General features: G+C 35.9%; 3 long non-coding RNA genes across 3 annotated transcripts; 2 read left to right on the forward strand and 1 right to left on the reverse strand.

The window, feature by feature from the left end:
* The first annotated feature begins 752 nt into the window (after positions 1–752).
* Positions 753–19618, forward strand: LOC126723399 (uncharacterized). Its single transcript, XR_007654252.1, has 3 exons — positions 753–1129; positions 14676–14861; positions 18999–19618. It is a non-coding gene; the product is annotated as an uncharacterized LOC126723399 (long non-coding RNA).
* On the forward strand, positions 2501–3972 carry LOC126723402 (uncharacterized). The gene is made up of 2 exons (XR_007654255.1): positions 2501–2553; positions 3832–3972. It is a non-coding gene; the product is annotated as an uncharacterized LOC126723402 (long non-coding RNA).
* LOC126723400 (uncharacterized) lies at positions 17350–18535 on the reverse strand. The gene is made up of 3 exons (XR_007654253.1): positions 18434–18535; positions 17994–18074; positions 17350–17823 (listed from the first exon to the last, which is right to left on the reverse strand). It is a non-coding gene; the product is annotated as an uncharacterized LOC126723400 (long non-coding RNA).
* Positions 19619–20026: the final 408 nt, after the last annotated feature.

Raw genomic sequence — 20026 nt, forward strand, 5'->3', positions numbered from 1 at the left:
ATTTTATTTTTTATGAACCCTCTTCTCTCTTTCTTCTTCACAAATCTCCTCACAAAACTCTTCCTCTGCCTCCTTCTTAGTCTCACTCATGAAAACAATTATGATTTTTTTTTTTTTGGTCATAAAAATCTCACAAAATCATTCATTGCCGGAAAGAATTTTTCACCTAAAACTGAAACGTTGATGTGAGTTCAACATTTGACAGAATCTATGGTTGAAGCTTCAACTATGGTGATTTGGTGCTGTGAATCTGTAATGTTTTTAGATTTTTAAAATAAGAATAGCTCTGACTTGAACTGTGAAAATTGTCCATGGTTTTTAAACCTAGGCTGTAACACCTCAACCCAATTTTATAATTAAACTATGAGTTTGAGTGGTTAATTATTATTTTTAAGCCACTTACTTTCTAAAATTAATATAAGAGTATTTAATAAACATATTATTTTATAATACCATTAAATAAGAATTGTAAAAATTATAAATAATCGAATGGCTATCGGTATTTTAAATATATACTAAGTATGTACAAAATTATATCAAGTGGTTTGAGTTATTAGATACATAGTTGGTGTTTTAATTAAGCATAATGCATGAGATGTTATAGTGAAAATTTCACCCACATGCAACCAATTCAAATCCAACACATGTAACGCCAAAGAACCATGCATGTTGATAAGCCCCATAGACCAAGACTTGGCCATGCAATGAACAAGCTCCACCTTACCTCTTCTTTGACTTTCTCAAGCAACTAGAGCATCCAAGAAGCTCCTTACCTCTCCAATTCCCACGGGTCCATGCAAAAATCAGAATTCTCACCTCACTTTACACTCTTTTCTCTTAAGGAAAGAGCTAGGAAGCTCTCTTTAAGTTCCCTTTGTCAAACCCATGAGTCCACACATCCAAAGAAAGACAAAGCCCCACTCCAAAGTCCATTTCCCTTATCTTTTCTTGGCTGCTCCAGAGGGTTTAGCTCCTATTCTTCTTTCTCTATTCTTCTTTCTTCTTTTGTTGTTCTTGTCGACAGCACCTCTTTCACCAATAGCCCTCCCTCTCTCACTGAAACCATATATCTCACCCTAAGGAAGAAATTAAAAGATTATCCCTAAGATTTCAACTTCAAAGTTTGTGGGTAAGTAAATAAAAACCTCATCTTATTAAGGGTATTTTAATGATGGTATGGTTTGCCTTAGTTTCACTTCCATGTTCTCTAAATGTTCTCTAATATGATTGTTGAAACTGAAATTTGTGGTTTGTGAAATTAGGAAATCATGAACTTGTAAGTTATATATATATATATATATATATATATGCTGTTTTAAGAAGCTTTGAAATTGTGTTGGTGATTTTTTGAAGGTAGATTAAGGTTTTTACTAATTAAGGATTGTATATGATTAAGGAAGTAAGAAAAAGTTAGGATGAGTACTTTTGATGCTGCTGCTAGGATTTTTGTTGTGTGTATTTTTGCTCTAAATGGTTAAATGACTATATATAAGTTTTTTCTAACATGTCTAATGAGTGTATAAAAATCCCCATATGAAAATAACATCGTTTGATAATTGTTTGTGAATTTACAAGAAAACATTGCAAAGCTGTCACTGTGACAGATTCTGTGTTCATGTATGGTAAATTATGTATTAAATTATATACAATGAATTTGGATGCTAGGGATATTTTCTATGGAATCTAAGACACATGTGGTTGTTATGGAAGTTGTCTCACAGAATTTGGATCAATATAAAAATAATGGTTTAATTTCTAAGTTGCATGAAACTCTGTCAGGACAGATTTGAACACGTTGTCTTGTATGATTTTTAATAAATCATGGTTTTATTCTTTGACTCTGAAAAGTTTATGGTATATATTATACATACAGGGGAGTGATTCTGTAAAATTTCATGACATTTGGATGTGTATGGCAGCCCATTTATATTTTACAAATGGGGCACACGCTGCTGAAATGAGCAGTGAACAACATATGCTACACCTGACTTTGAGGATTTAATTCCAAAGTTAGGGTGAATGTTTTGAGCTATAATTTAATATGCTTATCTTTTGGTATGTCTCGATCATAGATTAATTTTTTGTAACTTGGTTTGAGGTTTAGTACTCAAAGGAGAGGTTCTAAACCATGTGACGGTTGTATTTATGAAGTTATTTTGTCCGACGTGTTATATGTTACTATATGAATGTATATAGTTATATGACCATGCTTAAAGGATTTTATATTTATGCATGCATTATTGCCCTAACCTCAAGACACCTTCTGAAATAAATTTGGCTCTTCTAAAGATATGAGATTTGTGTGAGAATGTTAATTTCTCTATGATATAGTACATCATGGTGTTTGATGAATGTATTTTGTGTTTGGGGAACCTGATTGAGGTGAGATTAGGACTTCTTTGATTTTAAGAGATAGGCTGTGAGATGAATGTGTAAGTTTATAATAAGGAATAATTGATAGTAACTAATAAGCTTTGATATTTGGTTTATGTGTTACCAATTCCCCAGGTCTAAGCTCCTTCGATTATAAGCTCTCGGTTCCTCTGCTTTTAGGTAAGGGATAAGTTATATGGGTATTTTGTAAATCATGAGGTTATTTTAAAGTATATTATGCATTAAAAGGTTTTTGATTAGAAATATGACATATAATCATTATTCTAACAAAGATATGTTCGTGAGCTTTCGAAACCTTATGTATATGATTTAAGCGTATTGATGTCATTACTAATTTCCATGAACATGATGTTTAAAGAAAAGAATGGAAATGCTATTATTATGAAATGTTATACAAAATAAGAAATTTCAGTATGATGTATAAGTATGAAAGGTTTTTGGGTTATGTTCTCTGGTGATCTGAACTCTGTCAGTAGGAGTTAATTACTGGTTTTCTATGAAAAATGTTATATGATTGGCCATTAAGTGGGACTGGCTCTGCTGTACCCGCCTTTGTTGGTTACGGCCAACTTGTGGAGGAAGTCAACCAACCCTCATGGTTGAAAGATATGTATTATGATGTGATCCCGGGAATACCTGGCATTGTGGGGAATGCTGGATACCTAGTACCGTGGTGTTAGAAGCCTCCCAAATAAGTACAGACTTATCAGATATGGATTAACCAATAAATTATTTATGAACAGCTATATTATGTTATTAATCATGAGAGAATGATTTTGCTAAATGCATTGTGAAATGTTAAAATCTCCCATGAAAATAAGAAGTTTCTAATGAAAAGAAAGCTGTTCATTAAAGATAAAAGTTTCTGAAGTTCTGTTGTGCTTTAAAGATAAAGAATCTGATAAAAAAGCTTGTGTTCTATAAAGATAAAGTTTCTGATGAAAGTACAAGTTTATGTTAAAAAATCATCAAATATCTGTTCTTTATGAAATGTTAAGTTTTATGACTATGAAAGTTATAATATTTTACGAGAAGAAGATTATAAAGAAAAGTTGTCTTATTCGTCAAGATGTTTCTAGTTTAACACAAAGTTACCAATTATCTAATTTAAGTTAAAATGATTATTTTGTAATGAGAATGCATATATATTGATTTTAAATAATCAATATTACATTTGGTGACTTTGTAAGAAATGAAAGAAATTAAATCCGAAAGATTTTGGTAATATTATTCTGATAAGAAAAGGGAGAACAATTATTTTCCTATTAAAAGCGTATAAATTATTATTATGAATAGTATAAAATACTATGCATGAAAAGTTGTTCTCCTATTCAAATATTCATAGAATGAAATGATCTAATTTACATGCATCCTTATTAAATTCTCATATATCTTACCTTTACTGAGCTGTGTAGCTTACCCCTTCCACTCTTTCAGTTAGTAGGTTTTATTTTGGAGCAGAGGGAGCCTTAGTCGAGTTTGGAAGGAGCTAGTTTTAGTTTTATATGTATAAGTCCTGAAAGTTCAAATATGTGTATAAACACCCTTGAATGTTTAGACCCCCAAATTACAACTTAACCAATTCAAGTATTATGTCAAACAACTAGTGTGCGGAAACTTAACATAAACTATAATATGGAATTGGAAAAACTATCTAAGCCAAATTAAAAACACAACCCACAGCAGTTAATAAAAAGGCAAAGATAAAAGGGAAGGAAGATGCAAACACAAAGACAACACGCGATGTGTTATCGAAGAGGAAATCGAAGCCCTCGGCGTAAAACATCTCCGCCGCCCTCCAAGCGGTAAACAATCCACTAGAAAATATAGTTGGGATACATGGACAGCAATAGACCCTCTAAGCCTAATCTACCCAGTGCACCTAAGCCCTCCAAGCTTCTTGCTCCAATGAGGTTGCCCCGAACCTTTTTCTTTTCTAACTTCCCGGATTCCGCTACTAGACCGTAGCATCAACCAATGAAGATTGGTTCCTTCCTAACTGCTTCCCAGAAATCCAAACAGCTCTCTCACAGTGATGAATATGGTGAGAACAAGGTTTGGTAAAATGCCTCTCAAGGATTTGACAATGGAGAGGAAGAGAGTTGAGGAATTTGAAGAGACTCTAATGTATAGATTGTTGGTGAATCAATCTTGTTTTTCTTTAGGGTTTCTCTCTCAAAAATCTCTCTGGAAGCTCTCTTACATTTGTGGGTAAAAGGGGTATGTATACTAGAGTGGGAGTGGAATGTGAAACGTCAGGATTTACAAAACAGGGGTGGCTCGCGGCTTGACCTCGCGACTTGACCAAGTCGCGAGATCCAGTCGTGAGATAACCGTATGGCCAGTTGTCCTGTTTTGTTCTATAGTGCTCCAGCTAGTATGACTATTCACCTTCCAGCATGCTTGGCACGTGTGCTGCGTCTGGCAGCTTGCAGCCGCAAGTCACCCGCGATGCCAAGCCGCGAGTCTTTGTTTTCTTGCACACTCTTGAGCAAACTTCACTCTATCTCACTCACTACCCTTACAACAAGCCCACCTAAATACAGGGTTACTAAATGCTGAAATACAAGCAAATTTGGCACGGAATAAAGCCAATTAGATGGTTGAATAAATTCAACCTTACAATCTCCCCCTTTGGCTATTTCGTGACAAAACTCTAAAACAGACTCTAGACTTAACATGTGAGTTGGGAATAGTTGAACAAAACTCACTCACACCTAACTCTAGAAGCTGTGAAGCACTTGAATCATATGAACATAAGACTCCTGAAACACAACAATACACTATGATCATTGTAAGCAGAAAATCGTGAAATGCATATGAAACAGGAAATATGTGATCAAGCAAAGATGGAGTTAAGAAAAAAACCATGGCTTGATCAACCAAGTAATCACTACAAGGTAGTGACCACAATGCTCATTCACACTTGGAATGAACACAAGGACATACAAGTTAACAAGCACAAGGCAAGATACTTGTATGCTCAACACTCAACCAATGCATAATACACAAAGTATATGCATCTAGGAACAATCCTACAAGGGCACAAGAGTGACAGTACATAAATCAAAATGCAAGACATTTAGATAGAAGTACTGATTTCAACATAGCATAAAAGGCTGCATTAAGCAAGGTACAAACCATAAAACCTACAGATTATGCATAAAAACATTAACCCTAAAAGTTTACATAAGCACATGGGTACAAAACACAATATAACATAACAATGTATCAACTTAAAACTGAAGAAGAATGTAAAGACACTCCCCCTTAGGTAATATCCTCCCCCTCTGAACAGGCCTATCACTCCCCCTTTTTGTCATGGAATAGGCTATACATCCTCTTCCAGCTTTCTCTGAATTTGATCCAATTGAGTTTGAAGTGAGGTAAACTTCATATCCCATCGAGTGCTGTGATGGTGTAGAGTAGATGTGAGTCTGGACATCTTTGTAGTCAACTCGTGTACAGAGGATACAATGTGATCAAGTTTTTCATCAAAGGAGAGAGTGCTGAAATGAGAGCCACTATGAGATGCAGAAGTTTCTAGTTTGGCTCTCTTCCGACTATGTCCAATGCTTGCATTGAATGTACGCATGTTGATTGGACTCGGTTTCGAGAGAGGAGATTCATCTGTCGTTGGATAAATTCCCTTAAGCTTCAAGATCATTGAAATGAGACAGCAGAAAGGAATGCATGTTCGAGACTCAGTTCATAGAACCGTTTTGCGCAGAACATGAAAGATATGAGCACAGATGTCAATTTCTACATCAGAGATTAGATCATGTAGAAACAAAGCACGTCCGAGGTTCATATACCCAGTGCTTGATAAAGGGTACAAATTGTGAAACATCACAATTGTAAGCACTCTCAGTTTTGGAGGAAGAGAGAAAACTCTGATGGATTTTCCATTGGGTGAGAACTCCAATTCTTGTCCAAGACTTTCTTTGAAAAGCTCCTCATCAGGACAAAGATCATCATAAACCGGTGAGTGTCGGAATATTGATCTGTTGATGTGAAGGATTTCTGCCAGATATGCAGGAGAGACTGAAAAGCTCTTTTTCCTAACCCAGCACTTAAGTTCATCTTCTTCCACAATCGCGTTGGCATAAAATTCCTTTACCAAATCTTCATACGCGTCATCCAGATCAGAGAGAAGGTAATTCCAGTCCTTGTGAGCAAACCATTTCGGAATGTCAGTGTCATGAAGTGATGATTGATCCACAGTTCTTTCTAGTAATGGTATAGCATTTTGAAAATAATTCTCATGAGACTGATAGGCTGCATAGAATCTGAACTTGTTGGGATCGAATCTCTTTGATGAAGAACGAGTCTCTTTTGTTTGAGGTGGGTAATCATCAACATCAATGACGGGTTCCTTCCCTTTGGAACTGCCTCCTTTCACAGCTGCTTTCTTGAATGGTGACTTGTCTAGTCTGAATCATGAATAGAGGAAATGACAGAACACAATCCAACAGACATTATTAGCAGTGGGTTAGTGGTAAATTAGGGGTAATGAAGAAACCCTAATAGCTAGATGAAAATGACCAGAAAATAGCAATGAGGGACAAAAATGGCCCAAATGTAGCTACACAGTAGAGAGGGTCAGATTAAAACCACACAATCAGCTTAGAAAAACACACAGTCAACACAGGAACATCTTGAATCAACACATCAACAACGGATCAGGCAAGATGAGAAACCAACAAATAGCAAACCCTAGCTAAGCACATGATGAAGAACAAAACCAACAATATAATAAAGCTCAAAACTGAAACAAAAGCTTCCATAGGCTAAGCATGGACAAAGAGTAATAGCCGAGCTAAAAACCCATCTCAAAATCACAAACAAATGCAAATAATCCAGAGGGAAAAACACAAAAACAAGTAAAATAGAGTTCAAAACAGAAAACCCATACCTGTTACTTGAGGATTTTGAGCTGAAAAGAAGCAACAATGGAGATCGAAAATGGAGGCACGGTGTGAATGGGTAAGAGCAGTTGAGAGAGACAATGAACAGTCACAAAAAGATTGAGGGAAAACAAAAAAAAATTAAAAACTGCCCCTATTTTTGCCAAACACGTGTTTTTCGCGACTGAAGTGAGTCGCCACAAAGTCGCCAGTTCAAGCCGCCAAAACACTCAAAGACAAAAGTTTGAAAAATTTTTCTAAGTGTTTTTCGCGACTGGAAGGTCTACCCGCAAGTGAGTAGCGAGCTGAGCCGCGAAAATCTCTGAGTAACCCTCGCGACTGGACCTTCCACTCGCGAACAAGTCGCTAAAAATGACCCGCGAAAACGCGACTGAGGCTCGCGACTTGACTTACCCGCGACTGAGTCGCCAAAACAGGGCAAAACAGGTTTTTTGAAATTTTTAGATTTTTAAACAAAATACTTTCCAAAAACACTCAAAAATATTTTTGTGTTTGAATTAACAAAGATTGAGCATGTGAAAACACATTTCATCAAGTACAATCACACAAATGAATATGGCATTTATTGAACATAAACTTGTGTGTTGTGTGTGGATATCAACAATAAGATAGTCCTTAGTCTAATGTGAAGCTTCAATGATCAATTCAACCAAGGCATACACAATTAGCACTAGATCAAGTGATCCATCTCAATTATAGAAATATGTATATATGACCTCCCACAAAACTTGATAACATAACTTGGAGCTTTACATTGACTCCACTTTCAAACATAACATTTGATCATTATGATCTTTTGAGACAATCACCTCTCATTGTGAGAGTGATATTTGATATTTCACTTTAAAGAACAAGCCTTTGGCTTTTTGAATAAACATTCACTTTAATATAAGGTCGCTTACCCTTTTTCCTAGTCGAATACTAGAATGTGCGACAGGCTTTTGCAGCTCAATATCTCTTTTCATTTGGAGATTTACATTTGGTGAGCTCTTCTTAGCAAAAACAAAATAAAGAGTGGGAAGATATATAGACACAAGTCTATACAAGTCTCAAGATCATCATAACCATTCACTAATCATTCATGACAAGATTGAAGATCTATTTACAACAATCACATAGATTTCAAGATTTTTCCCACAGTGATATGAGTGCAAAGAAACAAGCAATGCTCGAAAATGTACAAAGCCATTAGCACAAAGGTACAAGGCAAAACAAGTTTTGAGACAAAAGCTCAACAATGTCAATCAAACTTTTTGATTTTCTAATTTTTATGTGATTTTTGGATTTTTGACATAAAAGAAGAAAAAGATTGAACAAACATAAGAAGGAGCAACAATATTCACAAATAGACAAACAAACAATAATCATACTGCACAAAGAGCTAACAAAGTAGTGTATGCCCTAACACAAACAAGCTTATCATATTATAAATATGTGAAGCACACATCACACAAGAGAGTCAAGGAATTGTACCAACACCAATGGTCTTACGGAGTGATTCAAACCGTGGACCATCGAGAGGCTTGGTGAAGATGTCCGCCTTTTGATTATCGATGTGTATGAACTCAAGACACACAACTCTTTCCTCTACCAGATCCCGAATGAAATGGTAACGTATCTCTATGTGTTTAGATTTTGAATGCTGGACAGGATTCTTGGAAAGATTGATGGCACTGGTGTTGTCACAAAAGACACACATCGTCTCTTGAGGAATTCCATAATCATGAAGTAATTTCTTCATTCAAAGAAGCTGAGTGCAGCAACTTCCAGCGGCGATGTATTCTGCTTCAGCAGTAGATAAAGACACGGAATTTTGTTTCTTGCTCATCCACGAGACAAGATTGTTACCAAGGTAGAAACAGCCGCCTGAAGTACTTTTCCGATCGTCTACACTGCCAGCCCAGTCAGCATCTGAATACCCAGCAAGACAACCATTTGAGTCTTTTGAATACCACAGACCATAGTTTGAAGTACCATTCACATATCGAATGATTCGCTTAGCAGCAGTCAGGTGAGATTCCTTTGGATTAGCTTGGTATCTAGCACAAACGCCAACACTGAATGCAATGTCTGGTCTACTGGCTGTAAGATAGAGTAAACTCCCAATGATGCTCCTATATAAGGTAGGACTTACTTTTACTCCAGAAGAATTAACATTCAGTTTAGTGGATAAGCTCATGGGAGTGGAGGCATGTTTTTTGGAGTCTAGTCCAAATTTCTTGACAATGTTTCTAGCATACTTCTCTTGTGATACAAATATACCCTCCTTCTGTTGTTTGACTTGAAGACCCAAGAAAAATGTGAGTTCCCCCACCATACTCATCTCAAATTCCTTCTTCATCTCCTCAGAAAATTCAATAGCACGATCTTCAATGGTTGCCCCAAACACTATGTCATCAACATAAACTTGTTCCACAAGGAGATAATCTTCATCATTTTTGACAAACAGAGTTCGGTCGGCATACCCCCTTTTGAATCCTCTATCTAGAAGGTAATGTGTAAGCCGATCATACTAGGCTTTAGGCGCCTGTTTTAAGCCATAAAGGGCTTTCTTCAATCTCAATACAAGATCTGGAAAGTGAGGATCCTCAAATCCTTTTGGTTGCTCAACAAACACTTCTTCATTTAGATATCCATTTAGAAATGCACACATTACATCCATTTGATAGAGTTTGAAATTCAAAGTGCATGCAATGGACATGAGAATTTGAATGGATTCGAGTCTTGCCACAAGAGCAAAGGATTCATCAAAGTCTACTCCTTCTACTTGAGTGTATCCTTGAGCTATTAACCGAGATTTGTTTCGAATTATCTCTCCATCTTCATCAGTTTTGTTTTTGAAAATCCATTTTGTGCCTATAACATGAACGTTTTCAGGCTTGGGAGCAAGTTCCCACACATCATTCCTCACAAACTGATTCAGCTCTTCATGCATTGACTCAACCCAATTCTCATCTTGAAGGGCCTCTTCAACCCTTTTTGGTTCAAACTGCGCAAGATAGCAGTGATATGTTACATGATTGGCTAACAGGATGTTTCCTTTTCTGAGGCGAAGACCTTCATCTAGAGACCCTATGATGTTGCTTTCCGGATGGTTCTTAATTACTCTTGAAGATGGCTTATTTGATGTGGAGACTTCATCACTTCGAGAGATAAGAGGATGAACTTCCGGAGGAGTAAGAGGACTTGATGTTCTAGACATCGATCTCGTTTCCATTCTTGGGTTGATGGGAGTCGATTCTTCTTCTGGTGTAGGTTCTTCACCTTCTATATCAAGAGCTTCGACCTCAACATCGGGCTCTTTGGTGCTCGGCCCTTCTCCATCATCAATCATCTCCACCTTAGATAAGGCATCATCAATCTTGACATTTATGGACTCCATCACTGTCTTAGTTCTCTTGTTAAAAACTCTATACGCTCGACTCGTAGTAGAGTACCCAAGAAAAATACCCTCATCACTTCTCGTATCAAACTTCCCAAGATTCTCCCGATCATTTAGGATATAGCATTTACTTCCAAACACCCGGAAATACTTCACTCTAGGCTTCTTTCCATTCCAAATCTCATAGGCAGTCTTCTTTGTTCCTACTCGGAAAAATATTCTATTGCCAATGTGACACGAGGTGTTGACAGCTTCTCCCCAAAATTTTTGAGGTATTTGCTTGTTAAGCAACATGACTCTTGCCATTTCCTGAATCACCCGATTTTCTCTCTCTATCACTCCATTTTGTTGTGGAGTTTTGGGGGTTGAAAATTCTCTTTTGATTCCATTCTTTTCACAGAAAGACTCGAATTTTGCATTCTCAAATTCCCTCCCATGATCACTTCTAATTTTGGCAATAGGGACCCCTTTTTCGTTTTGTAGTTTCTTGCACAGAATCTCCAACCTCTCACATGCTTCTGATTTTTCTCTAAGGAATTCAACCCAAGTGTATCTTGAGTAATCATTCACAATGACCATAACGTATCTCTTTCCCCCTAGGCTTTCAGTTCTGGTAGGCCCCATTAGATCAACATGAAGTAACTCCAAACATCGAGAAGTAGCAATCACATTCACCTTGTGATGACTTGCCTTTGTTTGCTTCCCCATTTGGCATGCACCACAAACGGTCTTCTTCACCTTTCCAAACTTAGGAAGTCCCTCAACTGCTTCAAGTTTGGACACTTTTGCTACTTGTTTGAAGTTGGCATGCCCAAATCTATGATGCCACAGCTCCAACATATCCACACGAGCACTTCTACACGATATGGGTGCCTTGGGAATTATTCCATAACAGTTGTCTGTAGTCCGATTTCCCTCCAAAACCTAAATCCCATCTTCATTGATGATCAAGCATCCTTTCTTAGAGAATTGTACCAGGAAATTATCATCACAAATTTGAGTGATGCTTAGCAAATTTGCCTTCAGCCCTTTTATGTATAACACATCTTTCAGCATCGGTAATCCAGGTATCTCAATGGTTCCTTTGCCTAGGACTTGAGCATGACTTCCATCACCAAAGGTCACATAGTCACCAACCTTTTCTTTGAGTGTCTTAAACAGTGACTTATCCCCTGTCATATGGCGAGAACACCCACTGTCAAGATACCACAAACATGCATTAAACACCTTCAATGAGGTATGCACAAATAAGCTCACATGAGACAAACATTCTTGACCTTCAAACAAACACTCATTATCAGTTTTCATGCTTCTTTCAGATTGACTTTTCATTTTCAGACTCTCAATCATCTCACACAACATTCTATTCTTTCTTTTATATTTCTTAATCAATGATTTAGATTCAGATATGCTACTGTGTAAGACATGATTCTGATTTTCAAAATATTCCAGCATGTGAACAAATTTTCTAGCATGTTTCTTAGTTTTTAACAACTCTACAAGATCATTAGTAAAACACCCTTCAGACATATGCATAGAGTCATTTTCACAAACACTTAAGCTACAATTCAGCATGGTATTTTCCATAACAGCTACCACAACACAGGGGTCTAGGATCACACTTAGGTAATAAAACCACAACAAGTGTACTCGCTCTGATACCAATTGAAAGTTTAAATATGTGTATAAACACCCTTGAACGTTTAGACTCCCAAATTACAACTTAACCAATTCAAGCATTATGTCAAACAACTAGTGTGCGGAAAATTAACATAAGCTATAATATGGAATTGGAAAAACTATCTAAGCCAAATTAAAAACACAACCCACAGCAGTTAATAAAAAGGCAAAGATAAAAGGGAAGGAAGATGCAAACACAAAGACAACACACGATGTGTTATCGAAGAGGAAACCGAAGCCCTCGGCGTAAAACCTCTTCGCCGCCCTCCAAGCGGTAAACAATCCACTAGAAAATATAGTTGGGATACATGGATAGCAATAGACCCTCCAAGCCTAATCTACCCAGTGCACCTAAGCCCTCTAAGCTTCTTGCTCCAACGAGGTTGCGCCGAACCTTTTTCTTTTCTAGCTTCCCGGATTCCGCTACTAGATCGTAGCATCAACCAATGAAGATTGGTTCCTTCATAACTGCTTCCCAGAAATCCAAACAGCTCTCTCACAGTGATGAATATGGTGAGAACAAGGTTTGGTAAAATGCCTCTCAAGGATTTGACAATGGAGAGGAAGAGAGTTGAGGAATTTGAAGAGACTCTAATGCATAGATTGTTGGTGAATCAATCTTGTTTTTTTTTTTAGGGTTTCTCTCTCGAAAATCTCTCTGGAAGCTCTCTTACATTTGTGGGTAAAATGGGTATTTATATTGGAGTGGGAGTGGAATGTGAAACGTCAGGATTTACAAAACAAGGGTGGCTCGTGGCTTGACCTTACGACTTGACCAAGTCGCGAGATCCAGTCGCAAGATAACTGTATGGCCAGTTGTCCTGTTTTGTCCTGTAGTACTCCAGCTAGCATGATTGTTTACCTTCCGGCATGCTTGGCACGTGTGCTGCGTCTGGCGGCTTGCAGCCGCGAGTCACCCGCGAGGCCAAGCCGCGAGTCTCTGTTTTCTTGCACACTCTTGAGCAAACTTCACTCTATCTCACTCACTACCCTTACAACAAGCCCACCTAAATTCAGGGTTACTAAATGTTGAAATACAAGCAAATTTGGCACGGAATAAAGCCAATTAGATGGTTGAATAAATTCAACCTTACAAGTCCTAAATTAGCAATTCAATGTTTAGATTTGTAGTATGGTGTATTTTATGATATAATGAAAGTGTATACCTTAAAGTATTAAGAGATGTATTAATTTAGAATTTGAATAATTGGTGGATTGTGTTATCCTTTGAGGTACAATGTAGATGCTCTGAATATCAAGTGGAAAGTTATATCATTTAAGTAAAGAAAAAAGAATGATAAGAAAGAGGGAAGTTTTTGTAAAAGTTTTGGAAAAAGTTAAGTTGGTTCTTGTTAATATCAAGTTTAAGCTTGATATTAGCATGTCGGTCATGGTCACAAATCCGGGTATCGGGTTTGGGGTGTGACATTGGTGGTTCAATCGTGGTTTGAATGGATCCCTTCTTTTCTTACCTAGAATGGTTTCTAGGGTTAAAAAACCATAATAGTGAAAGGTTCCCGGTTAATCAGGTCGAATAATACGATCCTGGGTTTAAAAATCATGATTATGAGATGGTGATTAAGGCATTGGGTGACCATGCTTCTTCTATGGCCTCTTATGCAAACTTGTTGAATGATGCTAGGTTCATTTCTAGATCTTTTTCTCAATTACGTTACCCTCATACTAAGCGGGAAGGTAACAAAGTTGCTCATAGTCTAGCTCGATATAATGTTAATATCTCAAATTTTTTAGTGTGGATGAAGGATGTTCCACCGTAACTTTTTTTTTTTTTTTTTTCTGTACTACAGGCTGATATAGACGATTTAACTTAATAAGAATCAGCTCATGTTTTCTTCTTAAAAAATAAATAAATTCTCACATGGCAAGTGGATCACTTCTAGTGTAAATTATTGTGCAGTGAGTGATGTAAGTTCTCCAATAGCGAGTGACGTGCCATTTTTTGGCATAATTTCTCTATAGGTGGTGGCCTTTTTTGTTTTTTCTAATGTAACTTCTCAGGTAGTGATCTTTTTCAACCATTTGAATTATTAATTCCTACTGGCCTCCAAAATTTCCAATAGCGAGTGAACCATTTTTGGGCATAAGAGCATCTCCAGCAAACTCTCCAAATTTTTGTACTGTTTGGAGAATGAACAGTTACATTTACCTTTTACCTACTTACTTTTTCAAATACACTTTCTAACAGACTCTCTATCTTTTCTCTATCTCTTTTAAATATTATTTCTTCATTCATTCTTTATTCTTTCTTTAATCTTTCTTTATCACATCAGAGAAAACAGAAGAGAGAGAGAGAGAGGGAGGGAGAAAGAACGCAGCAAAGAGAGAGAGGGGGAGAAAGCCGGTGGAGATAAAGTGTCACCGGAAGGACAAAGCCGGTGAAGATCAGCGTTCACCAAGTAGCAGCACCTCGTCCGCCTCCCCACTACTGCTATTCCTCCTCCCCACCACCGGACGAGGTCAGATCGGCTTAACTTTTTTTTCTTTTTCTTTTTTTATCTTATTTTCTTGTTTTGATTCAACTTTGTTGTTATAATAAGAAATAGATTTTTTTTTTTGTGTTTTGTGTTTTCTTTTTTGATTATGTGAGACGTTTGAATCTATGAGGAAGAAAGAATGGTTTTTTATTGAGTTATGTAATATTTTAGAGGAGAAAAATTCATTTGGAGTTGCTATAATGCTCTCCAAGTCAAGAGAGCTGCTGTAGCAACTTTAAAAAAAATTTGGAAAATTTTTCCTTTTAGAGAGTTTGTTGGAACTGTTTTTTTTTTTTTTTTGGGGGGGGTTTGCTCTCCAAAAAATGGCTTTAGTCTATTGGAGATGCTCTAATTTCTCTAAAGTTGGTGGCCTTTTTGGCTTTTTGTAATGTAACTACTTAGGTAGTGATCTTTTTCAACCACGTGAATTATTCCTACGTGCCTCCAAAATTTCATGTATAGTAGAATAGTCCTTAAACATGGTTGTAGTAAGTGGCCTATAATTCAAAACATGTGTAACACGTTGTATTTTGTTGCGAAAAAGCAAGAGTCTCTCTCAATTTCATAGACCAAAACAAAACTTGATGTACTACAACATGTCTATAGTATTTTTGGCTAAGTCAGTATGGTGAGGAAAAAGTGAAAAAAAAAACCTCATATTTTATGTGTAGTTAGGCTACAAATCACCATTCATACCAATTTCCAATTGAGCTCGTTTCTTTTCTTCTTCTTTTTTTTCTTTTTTTTTTTTTTAAAGAAATATTTACGTGTAGTGATACAGTGTTTTGGTTGAGGAGTGTTATATTACATAATAAATTGTCACAATATTTTTACAATTGTCAAGGTGTTAGTTCTTTATAGGTCAAAATAAAATATAAAATATTAATAAGCTATCATACCAAGACCAACCACAATTAAAAATAAAACTCTTGTGAAAATATTATGACATTTTGGTGTTGTCTCTTGTCACAATATCATACTAGGATGTGCCCAACTTAAAATAAAGGTATTGTGAAAATGTGACATTTTGTTGTTGTCATAGTATTTTCACAATTAGGTATAATAAACTTATGAACAATTTAAGTTTCTTAAAACATTCCTATCCGCTCATGCAATATGGAATAAGAGCCAATTTTTCTAATCAACCCAAAAAGTCACCCACATCAACTTATGCATTTATTGTGCAAAATGCATTTTAGCTATATTTCTTGTGCAAATATATATCAGCATTGTTGTTGTGAATTTTAATTTTATTATTTCTTTGCATTTCTCGAGGATGAAGAAGGAGAGTGGATTGTCGTAATATTCTTAGGCTAGCATTTTTATTTATTTATTTATTTTTATTGTGCATCAACATAGTTTCACTAAAAGAAACCAATTTTCCATTTTATGCTTAGGATAGTTCACAGTTTCCCTCCTAAATTTAAAACTAAGCAATTTCACCATTTATATTATGGAAACAAGTAAATATCCCCTATTGTTACTCTCTTAGTTAAACCGTAATGGAATCTTATGAAGGTGTGTAACACTAGGACTTTTTTTCTAGGTTAAGTAAAAAGGTCACTTATTCTAACACTAATATTGCCCAAGCACACTTCTTTTGGAGTTTTAAAGTGATTCAATGCTTTAGGGTGTGTTTGGTAGAGTGGATTTTAGTGAAGATGGAAAAAAGATGAGAGAAAATGAGGAGGAAAAACTTTTTGGAAGGTGTTCAGTTGGGAGGATGAGAGGGAAAAATGATGGTAGGGCACATGCGCTTCGTCCCATACGTTTTTGTTTTTTTTTTTTTTTTTTTTATTCTTTGCGACCAGTTCCAATTTTAAGTGTTTTTTTTTTTTGTGCTCTTTTTTTTTTCCCTTTCCTGGATGTTGCCTCTTCCTTTTTTTTTTTTTTTTGGTTGTTGGTCACTTATTTGTTTTAATTGGGCATCATTTTCTAAGAGTATATGAGTAAATTTATACAAACTCACTTTTTCCATCCCTCCACATTTCCACTCCCAACCAAACAAAAAGGAGGGAAATTAAAATCTTTTCCATTCTCTCACTTTTCCAACCTTCCACTATTTTCTATCCCCCCACTTTTCCACCCTTCCAACCAATCGTACCCTTAGTGCTGTTATGATTACAATTAAGAAAACTAGAACTACTAAATTAAAACAATACTGCTCAATCCTATTTTTATATGTAAATACAAAACTGTATACATATGGAACCCATCAACAATATATAGAATGTACAAACCAAAATTACATACCAGTTTAAGACAAATAAATGATAACATTTTAATTGATAGCATTCAAGAAAAAAAGGGGAAAGGAAACCAGAAACTTAAGCCATAGCAAAGATTAAACTGCAACAATTGGCCATTACAATGAAAATTATCTAGCTAAATGTTTTACCTCCATAATAGAAACACATAGTAGATCCCAAGCAGGACCAGAAAAATAACAAAATCAGATCAAATTAAACATTTCTGTATAATTACACATCTCAAGCTCGTCAAACTTTTACAAACTCTATTTACTAGTCAAGCATCTTTGCCAATATTTCAAAACATTAAAGCAAAATTTCTTATTGTTAAGCAGAATGAAGATTTTGGACACCATTATTTAAAATTCTCATTTGCAAAGAGAAAACTTAAGGAAACAATTGGAGACAAGGCAATGTCCTTTTCGGCGGATGAGTGGTGAATTCTCGAAGAATATGTCATGAGTGCATTCCAAAACTTAGAAACGCAAGGTTAAGGCGAAACAATGCTCTTTTGTATGCACGTGTCTTCAAATAAGAAACTCAAGGTGCCCATTTGATCTCCTAAAAAATTGAATGCCCCCTCAGCAGGTCAACCCCTGCATTCTACATGATCTATTGATTCACCATTTAAACTTGAGTGTAATCTCGCAACTTCTCCCACATGGAAATCTTATAGAATGGTTAGCCCCAAATTTCTGGAGTTGCATTAGGATACAACAATTTAGAGTACACAGACCAAAAAGAGGCTACGTAGAACCAAAATTATATAAATACATACATTGATACATAGATTTCAATTAAAAAGCATAATATAAATGATAATGCCAGAAAAATACATAATCAAATAGTAAGTTAGGCGTGATACCATTTGAAAAGAAAGGGCATTCAATTGCTTAGGCCTGTTCAATGTCAATATTCTTGCAGACAACTTCTCTTCAACCAGAACCTGTCAAACAATCAATCAAAAAACACATATAAGAATCGAAAACATGCAAACTTAACAATCAAAATGCCCTCTAACACATCTCCAATGCTGCGATTATTAAGGTAAAAAAAAAAAAAAAAATCATTAAAACCATATTATCCCAAGAAAAAAAAAAAAAAAAAAAAAAAAAAACCCATGTTTTCTATAGTATTCAACAACTAAGACTCTGTTTAGTTGCCAAGACTTTGGCTCGTAAGAGAAGTTTCTAAAGTCTTACTCCTCAATTATTGTATATCTTCTCAGCAACCAAACAAAGCATGGAAATGGAAATGGAAATGAAAATGATTTATAGGAGAGAGAGAGAGAGAAATTGGAGAGACCTAAAGGTCGTCGAGTTTGGTAGAATTGAGCGGAGCCATGGTTCTTTCTCTCTGTGAATTGCCGTGCTGATAAGCTTGGTGGTATGGGATTTTAAGCTCACCTATACATAGAAACGACAACTCTCTAGAGTACTCTTTTTTCTTTTCTTTTTTTCTTTTTTTTGAGTGGTTGAAAATGCATTTTACTTTAACATCTGTTTATGCAAAAATAACGGTCTATTTTAGAATAAAAACTTAAAAAAAAATTAATTAATTATTTTACAAAATACTCACACATGATTATTTATTAAATACTATATTTTATTAATTAAATGTTTATCTCTCTTCATATAGCAGCTGCCTTTCATTATCTTCCTTCACAATTGGGAAACAATTTTTTTTTTTTTTTAATAAGCTACTATGCTTAAGTATATTTACACAAGCATTGTAAAAAATCTCCTTTTACACAATGGATATATAAATTGATGTGTGAGTTTTTTGAGGTTGACTTGCCGAAATCTAATTTGAATGCTCTTAAGCACCTTTTTCATACCGTATATTCCTTTGGTTGGTCTTTTTTGTGTAGATTATCATGCATGGGTGGTGGTGAAAATTTATTCAAGTGGCATTTTCCATGACATAATTCCCAAATAGCAAGCAGTTCCATCTAGTGTAAATTCTCACGTAGTGAGTTCCCTTTCTTGATGTAAATTCCTGCATACTCAACAGCCCTTTTTTTTTTTTTTTTTTTTTTTTAATGTAAGTTCTCACATTCACATATTTTTCTATCCCTTGTGGGAGGTATAGATCTATATTTCCATCCACTTCTAACCCTTGTTGGAGAGATAGATGCATAGTTTCCACATTCACACATGCACTCAGATCTACATTGTTTTCAAAACGCCTCATATCGACATTTTGGCAGCACGTTCAGCTTTTGCACAACTTGGTGATTTAGATTTGGGGAGTTGGATCCATGAATATATCAAGATGGTTAGACTAGAGCATTCTACAAGTTTGAAGAATTCACTAGTTGAAATGTACTCTAAATGTGGAGATATAGACATTGCTCTTGGAGTATTTGACGACATATCCAAAAGATGTTGTCTCTTGTAATGATATGACCCAAGTACTTGCTCTTCATGGCATTGTTGAGAAGGCTTTGCCTCAATTCCATTTGATGACAAGGACATGCATTCAACCATATGATATAAGCTTCAGTGGAGTATTATACAATTATCAGCTTTTAGCCGTGCAAGGGTGATAAGTGATACAAGAAAGTAGGCAACATTTCAATATCATGAGGGCACAATATGGAATAAGCCCTAAGTTGGAGCACTACGGATGCATGATTGACCTTTTATAGGCCTTCTGGGGGAAGATGTAGATTTTATCCAAAAAAAATGCCCATGGAACCAAAAGGAGCAATCTGGGGGGTTGTGCTTAGTGAAGCAGATTGTTTATAAAAATCAATTTAGGGGAGGAAGCAGCCTGACGCTAAATCTTGAATCAAAAAATGATGGAATCTATGTTTTTCTTTCGAACATCTATGAAAGTGGGAAGAAGTAAAAAGAGTGAGAAAACTTATGAACAAAAAAAGAATTCGAATGACAC

Source organism: Quercus robur, chromosome 4 (assembly GCF_932294415.1).
Source record: "Quercus robur chromosome 4, dhQueRobu3.1, whole genome shotgun sequence".
NCBI lineage: Eukaryota > Viridiplantae > Streptophyta > Magnoliopsida > Fagales > Fagaceae > Quercus > Quercus robur.